The 13,110-nt window shown below is 41.4% G+C and overlaps 1 protein-coding gene across 3 annotated transcripts in view; it reads right to left on the bottom strand.

Moving 5' to 3' along the window:
- Positions 1–13,110, bottom strand: part of LOC139688049 (connectin-like) — a 956,843-nt gene that overhangs the window by 602,272 nt on the left and 341,461 nt on the right. For all 3 annotated transcript variants that reach the window (XM_071585466.1, XM_071585465.1, XM_071585464.1), the window contains one exon: positions 10,701–10,766. The gene's annotated coding sequence lies outside the window, so the exon portion shown is untranslated. The remainder of the gene's footprint in view (positions 1–10,700; positions 10,767–13,110) is intronic.

The following is a 13,110-nucleotide window of genomic DNA, read 5'->3' as shown; positions in this document are numbered from 1 at the left end:
TCGACCTCCCCCCTCAACTCCCGATGTTTCTTTCTCTGCGCCGCCATTTCAGCGCTCCTGGCGCCATTGTCTCCTACATGTAAATGGTGCCTCGTAGGCCATACCAAGGGTGTGTGGCATTTAGTGATTTCACACCTGACATGGAATATCTATATTTAGTTTAGCTCACATATTATTTAGCATTGAAAATTTGAAGCATTTCAAATAATGGAGGTATTGTTAACTGCATACACGACAGCATCTAAGTGCAAAATACAGCTATCCATAATATCCTTGGTGGAAAGGAATTCGGTGGAAAGGAATAACCAAGACAATTTTTCATTTTAAAAGTGCAAGAAAGCCTTCCACGATATCCCTCACGAGAAATTAATGTACAAACTCAGATATTCTACGTCTACTTAAAACCCTGCAAGCCGCCGCAATGGCGTGTAGCGGGGGGTGTTAGGACACCACCCGTAATTAAGGAAGAAAAAAAACCGCATACAAAAGCTACAAATGAATATCATCCGCAAACAAAACATGGCAAACACTCATGCAAGAACACATACACCCCACAAACATGCAAACACTCAAACCCCCAACTAACATAACATAATATATATGCCACGGTAAGCGGGCATATATTATATACATGGGCCACGTTACTGCTCACCCTCGGGTCAATATTTCATTTAATTAAGTTATTATTATTATTATTTTTTCTCGGATAAAGCAACACTAATGCCTTCAGCTTTTCCTAAGGTATGATTTTGTAATGGATCCTCAAATTATTCACTGGTATTAATAGACTTAAATTGTTCTTCTACATTTATTTTTCAATATTTCTGATTTTTGTCTGCAATATTTTTACCGGTGTATAATTTCTAAATATTATGGTGCTAACGGGAAAGTTGTTCACTGAATTAGGGACTTCCAATCCCAACGCAAACAAAAAGTATTTGTCGACGGGTTTAGTTCATTAGAGGCAACTTCAGGTGGGCCGCAGGGAAATTTTTAGGGCCGCTACTCTTCTGGTTACACTTTCACGACCTATGCTTCCGCGTAGCCAGCAATCGTAGATTATTTTCAGTTAGCACAGTGATTTACAAAGAGATAAGGACAAAGGCAGATTGAGAGCAATTCCCAGACGATTTAGATCCGATTTCGGAGTGGTGTGATGAATGGGGATAAGAATAAAATATCGGAATGTACACAACACTGAAGTTATGAAATGAAAGGAAACATAAACAAGACGTGAATTATAAAACAGATGGCAACGAGTGAATCATTTCCGATCAGGTCTAACACTTGGGTGTTGCACTGACATCAAAGCGTTCATGTGGCTGACATATTAGAAGAATATTCGGGTTAGCTTTAAAAGAGGTTGCATTAGAGAGGATGTAAAATAGTGGTCTTACTTCGCTTTAACTAGACCTCATTTAGAATCCGCGCAAATTATATTGGATACATGGGAGAAAACGCTAATCAAAAATTTAAATGACGTTCAGGGAACAAGCGCTGGGCTCGTATAAAATTACTACGGGAAGGGAGTAAGTGACACGGGGATGCTGAAGGAATTAGGCTGGGGGCCTCTTGATTCTCGAAGAGAGCGGACAAGACTTGGAATGCTGGAAAGGTACAAGGAACCTGTGTTTTCTTGCGTAGCCGACGGAAATATTATGGCAACAAATTATAATATTACATTCGACCACCGGGATACAATAAGATGGATGGAGACCGTCGCAGACGTATTCAAGTACTCCTTCATTCGTACGATGCGTCAGCGTAAGAAAGTCGAACCTTAAAGAGCCCGGAAACAAGAAAGTAACTCGAATATTAGAATTTGAAGAATTGGTCAAGAGTAAACAATATTGCATGCGGTATTTAGGCACTTGTAGGCAAGATAATTGTGTATGAGCTAATACGTATTGAAGCTCAAGTGTGAACTAATATTTCTCATGTTTCACTGGTGCCCTAAACACTCCTGCCACACGCCCTTGCGGCGGCTTGTGTAGTCCTGTGCTGATGTATGAGTGTCGTATTATGTGCATTTAAAAACATAGGTCCACCTTTTCGCGTATTATTCATCAGAAGGAACGTAGGATGGTAAAATATTTGTTTGGCTTGGAGTTCTCGGGATTTTTCCCGGCATTCAAAATAACAGTATAGCTATAATTTGGCCCTCCACACCAAAATACCGAGGCAAATTGTAGGACTCTGGGCAGCGAAGCTTTTTTAAATTATTAGAAAAAAGAGTTTTGCTTTCCTCGACGTTATGAAAATGGTGACAACTAAGAAGAATTTAGATAATATCCCAGGAATACATTTTTGGCAAATTAATTATATCTAAATTCACGAAGTTAATCAAGTACCGGCAGATTCTTCCTTTATCCACGGCAGGACGCCACTTAAGAAGGCGAGGCATAAATTCAACCAACAACATCCCGGATTACTGACTGAAAATATCTCGCTGGGAACATCCACAGGCAGGTAGTACGCAGAGGCTATGCCGCCTGATTGGCGAATCGAAACAGTCCGTTCCGCTGTGCGACAGAGATCTGTTCGGGGGACGTGTATTGAGGATGGTCGCGTGGCTAGGGATGTGTGCAGCGGTCCGGAGTTATTCTTTGGTTCCGCTGCAGTCGATGATAAAAGGGAACAGATCGTTCTCCTGGTCGTGCAAAGCCAGCCAACTGCTAGTTTGCAAGAGTTATTGACAGCGCGGCCGTAGGGAATTCTAAGCGCATGGGAAATGGAACATGGGAACTCCCTTCCCCCTGAACAAAGACCATATGCGTCCTTTTCGACATCATTTGGACTGCGCTGAAGACGTGAAGCGTGGGTGTAGGTATCAATACAAAGAAAACAAGATTAGAAGCGATGGAAAAAAGATGCTGAGTATTAAATGCAGCCCTAGTATATAATAAATTGATTGAAGGACTATTCGCGCTTTAGTTAGAGGAAACATTTTTACGTCGCTCTTAGAGGGAGTTGATTGTAATCAAATAAAAATTTATGGCACGCAAGAGAAGGATGAGGCGTCTTGTGGGGACAACCTCAGACATCATAAGATAATTTTCCAAAAGCGTAAATGAAAATGTTTGAAATTCCAAATCACTACGGAAAACATGAATATTTATTCATGAACAGAGAGATTTCAGAACGGATAGATTCATAAGCTAGTATTTTCCGAGAAGGATTTGGGACAGTAAAAGCTGAGACTCACATCAACCAGGGAATAAATAAAACCATTATACATACACACACACACACATATACACATATACACACACACATATACATACATACATACATATATATATATATATATATATATATATATATATATATATATATATATATATATTACTATATATATATTACTATATATATATACATATATATATATATACATATATATATATACATATATATATATATATATTACTGTGTAAACATTTGTACATGCATATGCAGGTATATTAAGTATATATATATATGGTAATAAGAAGAAGGGATAGGAACACATATAAAGGACAAACATGGGAGGGGTGGGGGAGGGGAAATCGAGCAGATCACAAGCGCAAAAATATTAACTTGGCTGTGACTTGAACATCAGATCTTTCCGCTTGCCGGGCGGATGCTCTAACCACTTGAGCTAATGAGGAAACGTAATTTACACTAAGATTTACGGGTATTTTTTATATTACCAAGTGCCCCGATTCTTTGGCCAAGAGATGTTGTTATAGGGCAGTTTCACCCTTCAAATGAGAAAAACATGAGACAAAAGAGGAACACAGTAGGCAAGCAATTATACAGCATCAAAGGGGATAAGAGCAGTGTGTTTCATGGCACGCATAGCCAGAGGAAAGAGATGAGCCACATTGACCAAATACACATTCAAACACAAAATCCCGACATATGGCGAGCAAGCATTCTTTCACATGGGTATAGACATAAGGGAAAGGGATAGGAACACAGGTAAAGAACGAACACGGGAGAGTTGACGAAGTAAAGTTGAGCAGATCATAAGCGTAAAAATATTTCCTTGACTGGGACTTGAACCACGGATTTTTTGAGTCGCCGGGCCGATACTCTAACCACCTTTGGCTATGCGTGCCACGAAACGTACTGTTCCTATCCTTTATGACGCTGCGTGATTGCTTTCCTACTGTCCTTTCTTCCAGTTTGTCGTCTATTTCTTCTTTGGTCCGTGAAATAGCTTCATAACGGCATCCCATGGCCAAAGATTCGGGGCACTTTGATTCATTAACCCCCCGCAGATTTCAGTGTAAATTACGTTTCCACGATAGCTCAAGCGGTTAGAGCATCGGCCCGGCAAATCGAAATATAGTGGTTTAGGTTACGGTCAAAGAAATATTTTTACACTTGTGATGTGCTCAATTCCGCCTTCCCCACCTGTCCTGTGTCCGACCTTTATAAGTGTTCATATCCCTTTTCCTCATACCTATTTCCAAGGAAGATCTGGTACCCGAAAAATCACATAGCTTGGGTGAAGCTGCAGGTGCCCAAAGACTTGCCCGGGAATTGAACCCGGGACCCTCCGTTCAGTAGTCCAACGCTCTACCTCCTGGGATACCTACCGCGACTATATATATATATATATATATATATGTATATATATAATAATGGGCTGACACAATATAACACAAATAGAAAAGAATACCAACATTTAAAAGAACACTCACACGGTAAATTGTTCGAGCTTTCGGCCCTCTTAGAGGCCTTCTTCAAATGAGACTGAAAATATGCTGGAGAGGGGAAAGGGGTATCTGCGGGGAGGGGAGGTGTGGAGGGAATGCTGCGAGGGAAATTAAAGATCCGGTTAAGGGTGGGAATTTTGAAAGAACGGAAAGCTAATATGTAGGCGGATTCACGAGTTCTCACCTTTATGTTGGTGGCTGAATCAGGTAGGGATTCTAGGATGCTAAGAGCAAAACACTGGTCGAATGAAACGTTGTTGGAATTGGTGTGTGAAGGGATAGGAAGAGAAGAGAGTGAGGCAGAATTGCAGGAGTACCGGTGATTATTCATTGGAATTGATAAGGGGGTAATGCATTCGCCTATGTATGTACACACAAAAAAGAGACTCTTGTGAGTGCTAAATTTTATACATTATTGTTCACGTCAGTGAGACTTTCAAAAAAGTGATATATATAAACACAGTTGTAGATTTTTAAAACATAGAAACACAAAGAAAGGACACTCGCATATAAAGTTTTGACGTTTCGACGGCACGACCGTCGTCATCAGGATGGCGTTTTGGGAAGAGCGGGGAGGACATGTGCGTGGGAGGGGTGAGGGAAGGAGAGGTAAGGGACCAAAGGGGGGTGGGAGGGTATATGTAGGCAGCAATTGGATGCATTCAGTGGGCTTGGTTCAGCCCGGGGGGTTTAAATGACTGGGACACCCAGATATGCGCCATCTCGCGGGTTCTCACCTCTATGATACTTGCAGATCTGTACTCGTAGAATACGTTAACTTAAAAAAGAAGGGTTAGGCAGAAATGGAGAAATTAGCCTATGAAAAATGATGGTTTGGCACCAAATTGGCACCAAAATAAACTTATGATTGAAGACCATGGCTGTTGATAATGAGATGGCAATAAGGCGCTTTAATTAGAGAAGAATATGATGGGTTGAGAAGGTTATAGCGCCATTACTTTAGGAAAAAATTATTAAAATAAATTGTGAAAATCTAGAAGCAGCAGAGATCGCTAAATATATATATCTCCATTCTAGATGAATACCGATGCAATATTCTTTCAGGTAAAATTAAAATAACACAGTTTATTTTGTATGAGGAAATCTGGACAGAGCTCGTAAATAAAATGTTAAAGAACCGCAAAATTTAATTTTAGAACACTCTCATGTCATATGTCCCTCCCCTGACAGATCGGCGTCCTTTGACAGTGCATTTCAGTTGCGCTGCTTGGTTTGTCGTAAGGGTACGCCTGTAGTCCGGACAACAATGGTGTTTTATTGTGAATGCCCAAGGCTCTTAGGTCACTTCGTCTTCAACCATTCGCTTTAAAATACGCCCCTTGAGAGACGAGCGGATAAAGGCTCACTTGAGGATGTGGGCCGAACGTTGAAGGATTCTCACTACCAGCACTGCAGGAATCCACTGCACATTGTTCCCACGCCTCCCTCCCTTATCGACTTAAAGCGTTTGCCGATATCAGGCAGCGGCGCTCCGGCGTTGAGCGGGACCTCCCCCTCCCGGGTGGTCGCGTCCGTTCAATCTCCTTCATCCTTACTCTTCCATTTTGTTTTTCCACATTCGCCAGGACGAAGAAAGAGGTCTGAGGATGTGCCGGGCGGGCGCGAGACAAAGCATTCCGAAGGAAAGGCGGATATGGACGATGCCCGGGGAATGGTCTCGCTTCAGGCACCGGCGTACTTAATTAACTGAAGGCGTTAAAAAGGGAGCCGCAGCCATTGTTCACCCTTTCGGCGGGAGAGTACCCCCTGCCGCCCGCCGGTGCCTCGACTGCGTGACCCCGTTCGCGAGGAGATGCGTGGACGATACGAGCTCGTACGTATTAGAAAGAGGAGTGGAATTAATATGCAGCGATGCGTCCGGCAGCCATTCTTTCATCAGTTTCCCGTAACACAATTCAAGGCAGAGAGACGACTGCATGATAAAGACAAGTATTTCAGTTAAAAAGGGAGCAGATTTTCAAGGCCCCTGAATACGCTTTGCTCATTTTCCCGATGATGCTGACCGGGCATGTTACACAATTATGCGTGAGCTAAGTATTTTTCGGGGGTTGAACACTCAAAATAGAATTGACTATTACAAAAGTGATTTTATACTTTTACTAAATTGTTATTAAAGATAGAAGAATTTCAATTCTAATTTTATGTAGAAAACATAAAAAAGCATGAATAAGAGTCAACAGGATTTCAAAGAAGGGATACGAAATAAAGGAGGAGGGAATTAATATACTGGACGCATGAGATATTTTTCCTTCGATCAAATAATTGGAAGACTTATATCCATCATACGAAATAGTTTTCATTTCTCCCATCCCGAAGTCAACGCACGTATTTCGAAGTGCCCTTAAGAAAAGTGGCATTATTTTATGAATGAATGAATAAAACCTTCATTATTTGTAAGCCTACCAATTTTTAAAAATATTCTAGTATCGGAGCATTTATAAGTCTAAAATAAGGTATTCCAGCGAAGTATATACATAGATAAAGAAAAATATTACCTTTGATAAGCATGCACTAAAGCAATGTAAAATATTACTCATGGCGTACTCTTGACTGTACGGTCGCTTTCGTATCAGTGGTTCCGTCCAATGTACAGTATCTTTCTCCATTGTAGACTATTTCTTTCAACTTCAATTTCGTCAACTGTACCCAAGGTTGCATTTCAGTGTAGTACGTGCACCATTGAATAATCTTCCTCTGCTTAAATGTTCACTGTTAGCAAGCACCAGCAAAATACTTCTTCTGCTTTTTGTACTTCTCATGTTTGTGAATTTCTATATCATTAGCGGATATCATATGGGGATTTAGCGTTATTATGATATGGATTATGTAAAATTTTCTTTCGACTATTGGATATCTTCCCAATAGTGCATCATACCTATCTGAGAGATTATCGCTCGATATACACAAATCAATCATTCTTACTCTTCAAAGAAGAAAAGAACGTTTCGTTACAAGGACGACAGGAAAACCTATCCCCAAAAATCAACCTTGTGGCTTGAATAAATTACGTGAATTCTATTTTCTCATCATTTCTATTCATGACGCATATAATGAGATACCTTTAATACGTATTATATTTATTTGTGTACTTATAAACGCTTTACAGAACCAACAAGGATTACCATTCTGACTTATTACTGTTCACTAAAGATTTCGTCCCAGCTTCTCGATGCATATTCCGATGAATACAGACCAATCAAATGATTAGTCTAAACACTATGTTTCCGGTCTCAAAAGTCATTCAAGATATTAAAAACTCGTGTCCATAAGGATTCGATTTTTTTAGAACTGCTGTTTTGCGATAATACAACGTGAATCGTATGAGAAAAACATCATCACGTGAAACGATCAGGGTGGTTCAGAAATTGATTGATCAAAAGGAGCAGTACGCTCCTTTCAAAGCAACTAATTTCCATTAAATAATTTTAATCATTCCTATATGAGTAATTACATCAACTTGAAGATTAGTGGAAATTTTGCGAACGGATGAAAACTAAACAAAATCAATTAATTTCAGTCCAGCCATACATTCTGAAAGGGCCAACACCCAAGAGAAACTAAACAACCCTGTGAACACTTAAGAGGTGTTAAATACCACGATCCCATCGACAATGACTGCCGCACCTAGAACAAATTTACGCCAGATACAACGAGTGTGTAAATACAAAGGGCTGTTATTTTTAAGAAAAAGTAATCTATTGCCGCTCGTCTTCTGCGGATTTTCTGTCTTGGCTAGGTTCAATTAAAACACTGTTCTTAAACGTAGAGTGTCTAATCCTTTTTAAGTGATTAGGACATGCGTTGGATAAGGCTTTGTGTTCCGTCTTTAGAACAATGGCATATAGGCTTTAGATAATGAGAAGCACAGACGGATGGGGTCTCGGGAAGCGTAAATCCGAAGATTATCCATTAATAAATTGTAGCACTAGTTCCACTGCAGCAAGACCATATTTGAGTATGGGCTCGCAATCTTTAAAACGGACTTTAACTGCCAAATGTGGATGGTCGGACAAGTGCCCCTCATAATATCCTCAGCGCGATACATATCTCCGCCATTTCGATTATTCTCACGGATTTTTGAGTCTACACACGAGGCATCACCGGCCGGCAACTCGGAGACTGACACCCAGAAAGGCCTCGTGAGTCCTTTTCGCCCTCTCTTATTCCCTTCCCGATGCCCTGGGACTGGACGCGCACCAGAACACTCACGCGAGCGAACAATGGGGTCTGCCCTCTCGCCAAGGAGGAGTGGAGATGGGTGGAGAGAGGGGAAAGTATGGCGAGAGATTGATGGACGCTTACGACGGACGGCAGTGAATGGGCGCGCGGGCAATACACGCACTACTTTCATTCATTAATGTCTATTGTTCCGCTCTTTTGCGGCGATTCAATTCCGTCCAGTTAGCGGCCATTGATCCGGCGACGTGTGGGAGGGAGGGGCCCGGCCCAGAAGGAGAGTGACCGTCAACATCCATCCAACCATCGAGTCCAAGGGGGCCTGCCTCACTTCGCTTGCCTTCGTTTTGGATCCGGATCGCGGGCCAAGGCTACTGCAAGGGCGGATTCGGAACGCGAAAATATTGCCGTAATCATCGTCAACCTTTGGACGATGAATACTCTAATTCCGCCAAAGGAATAAAAAATACATTTATTCTAGTACTTAATTAATATTATATAGGATTGATATTTTATTATTTCCCTATATTTATTCTAGTACTTAATTTTCCTATTCATTTAAATGATTCTGAGGCAAAACTTAAAAATACATTCCACCTTTTTGAGTGACAGACCTAGAAGTATAAAATCCCGGCAAATCTCTCTGGGAATGCAGTCATGGGTTATATTCTTTCCATAATAATGGGTGAACTGGTGGTTAATAACCATCGCAGGTTCACTTGAACTGTGTAATTTTTCGGGTACTAGATGTGACTGGGAATCCGCAGGCGACACAAAGAAACCAAACAGGCCCAATACGTATACCCTGAAGTACCAATGTCACGCACAGTAGGGTTTGGTATTCGGCTAGTCCTACCATCATCTATCAAATCGGCTCTCGAGTTGATGAGTGTGGAGATTAGTCAATAAATATGCATGGTTAATGACATTATAACGGCCAATAATCTTTATTTAGGCTGGGAGTTTTATGTAAATATTGTCAGCCCTAAGTTTGACAATTCGACTGTTAATTTTTTCAGAAAGATGGTGAGCTCATCTGACGGCAGTTTAGTCCTTTCTCTCTCATATAATAGTATCTTCTGTAAAATTACTCTGAATTAGCTCTTTTTCATTTACTTACATTTCATGAGTTCTCCTAAATACATTACCCCTTTGATGAAAATTTCACCTCACCCTTTAGCCACAACACTCAACGAAAAAAGATAAAAATATAGAAATACCTATGCCTCACCTATAGTGGTGGAAAGGAGAAACCTATTTCATGGGACTATTATCATAGCAAAAATTACAAAATGCATACCTTCCACCAGTAAAAATACTCTGCAGGTACCGTATATGCTTGATATAATCGTGAACGTATTTGAAATATATCAATGAACCAATTTTTGAGAAACTGTTTAAATGTTTAAAATGAGGAGCGTGGCAATACACCAATATTAATTTTGATGGTGAACGCAATTATACATTGAGAAAACTGTGTAACTTTCCATTTCTTTTCCTTATAAGATTAATCATTGTAACTAATAAAAGATCGTCTTTTATTGGTACCGTTAGCATTAGTAGTTTCTCATACGAAATATGTCACCCTATTTATATAGGTAATTCTTAGATAGTTATTAGGCTTCCTATAAATAATTATTTCGCGAAATGGCTCATGTTTCAAAATCAAAACTAAAACTGCGCAAAAATGACACAATGGCAGAGGATCATCGCATAACCTCGCATCATATGCAATTACTAGCGCGCTTAAATTCGCCAATTTTAATTTCAATTAAAAGTAGTGCTAGAAACATAACTCACCAAAATCTGTCCGGGATAAAGCAGAAGTGAACGCCAAGTCCAGGGGAAGTGTAGCAGTCAGCTGACCTAGACGAATAAAAACAGTCAATTAATATCAATGCTTCACACTAAAGACGAAAATACACTGAGCTATGCTCTTTTTTTGACAAATAATGAATTTCAACGACGCCGCTCAACTCGGAGAGACGTCGGCGGGTAGCTGCAGCCCCGAGGGTCGCGTCTAGGTTGGGCCAATAGAGATTTGGTCACCACGTTCTCAGTCCGTTTTAATACCATCCTATCCCCTTTCGATGGCTTACTCTTTGGATACGAAATCTTATAATGACAACGAGAGCAGATAAAGGCGTGAAATCTTGGTTTACTTATTCATTATCCTCGGGAAAAATGACCAGGTGCCGAATTTCATTTGTCACAATAAAATATTATTTAACATGTTGTTTATTCCAAGTTTTTAAAATCTTTTACGGCACTACATGTGCTTAAACATTCAGGGTTCACTCTAAAAGTAATAGGCATTTTCTGGGAAAAATAGATTTATTGATTGTACTTGTACAAATGCTTAAAATTCTTCAAAATACTCTCCCCCTGCATCAATACACTTGCGGAGACGTGTCTGCCACGCCTGGAATGCACCAAAAACTGAAGCAGGAAATAGGATAGGGTAATAAAATGTTAGCTACGCGAAAAGGCTATAGAAGTCCATTAAGACAGGCAACAGATTTCATGGGCCTTCGATGATCTAACTTCAATCAATAATTTACCCTTACCGCTAGCATAACCAGAACATAGTGGCGATGTCAAAAAAGAAAACAAAATATGAGACAACAGTCGCAAACACATTCAGGAAACCATTGTTCTCCCCAACTCCTACGAGGGAGTATTGCTGCAAATTAATCATCGCCTCTTTGATCACGCCGCTGGATTGTGGATCAGGGACAAGGCCAACTTATGTACACTGTTGTGGTTGGATGAACAAGCGCACGAACAATGCCTGGCGCTTGTAATTAGCGCAAACGGTCACGACGCAAAACACGGCGTGTGTGGCGGAGGCCCGAGGAGTCATCCAAAACCGCATCCCCCCCCCCCCCGCCTCCCGGGCCACCAGGCACCATTTTTCTTCCAGGCCCAGCACCAACGCGGGGCCACTCCTCATAATGGTAACGCGGCTCCATCACTCAGGCAGCGCCACCGTCCTGATGTCTTAATGCCCTCCCCATTTTTCCTTCCCTTCCCGACTTTTCCCTTTCATGCCTTCTTTTTTATTAAATCGGCCCCCTCCATTTTTTACCCATCAGAGGTCTACTTTACTACCTGAAAACGGTTCCCCGAGAGGAGGGAGAATGTATCCATGAGCGCGGGACACAATTTATTATATGCTTACACATAGTTACATAGACTCCCATCGCATAAAACATCGCCCGTAGCGAACGGCACACCAGAGGTTGGCCGAAGTTTGGAAGGGAGAAATACTGCAAAGGAAACGACGTCACGGGCCAAAGGCATATATTATCATATGCGTGCGCTAAGTATTCCGAGTGATCCGCGAACCCCCGTGGCCCTCTCCTCGCCCGCTGCCCGCACCTCCTAGGAGGGGGGGCGAGGAAACGCAGAGGGCCCCGTTCTAACCACTAGGACGCGCGGCCATTAAACTGTGAGAACGAACGCAGCATCTGGTTCCAGGGAAGAAGGCACTCCACCCCCCTCTGAATCCTCCCAATTCTCATCTATGCTAAAAATGATTTGATCTACGTCAACCTATCGGTTTTTACGCAAAGTAAGTAAGGAATTTGAATTACTGCCATAAGCACTGCTAATACCACCAAGTTCTGAAAAGATTCAATATGGAGCGCAGGTTCATCACATGAGCTATTTGGATGTAAATTCTCATTACAATGTGATATTTACGGTGGATATTATATCCAAATATCTTTAGAATCTTTGGAATCCCAGGAGTTGAATCCAAACATTGCAAGCAGGCGAAATTGGGTGGGAATAATTTATTAGTCCAAAGTCTGATACTGTATTTATTGTAATACAAACATGTTCTCAAAACTAAATTTTAAATTTTAACTTTTAAAATAAAAAAATTGCTTATTAAGACTGTCATGAAGCAATTTAATAGGACGCCATAGAAGTCGAAGCCCGGAACGGCAGCAGACGCCTCTTTCGTCTTCAGGGTGGACTGTTCGTGGAACTCCCACTGAAAAATGCCTCTTTCCCATAGGCACACTCCCGAGTCCGAAGTGTCACAGCCTACCAAGTCCCGCCCGCCCCCTTTGTTCAGTCTTTCTTCTCCAGTCAAAGGGGAGGCGTCGGAAAAAAAATTGCCGTCCCTTTTCGGGTGAGGGCCTCAGAGTGAGACTTCAGGGCTATCCACACCGGTACCCTCCACCCCGAACGCCCCTGTCCC

This window comes from Hetaerina americana, unplaced genomic scaffold (genome assembly GCF_022747635.1).
Source record: "Hetaerina americana unplaced genomic scaffold, ioHetAmer1.1.p SCAF_2, whole genome shotgun sequence".
Lineage (NCBI taxonomy): Eukaryota > Metazoa > Arthropoda > Insecta > Odonata > Calopterygidae > Hetaerina > Hetaerina americana.
The sequence above is the reverse complement of the archived record's forward strand: the minus strand, read 5'-3'. Positions and strand labels throughout refer to the sequence as shown.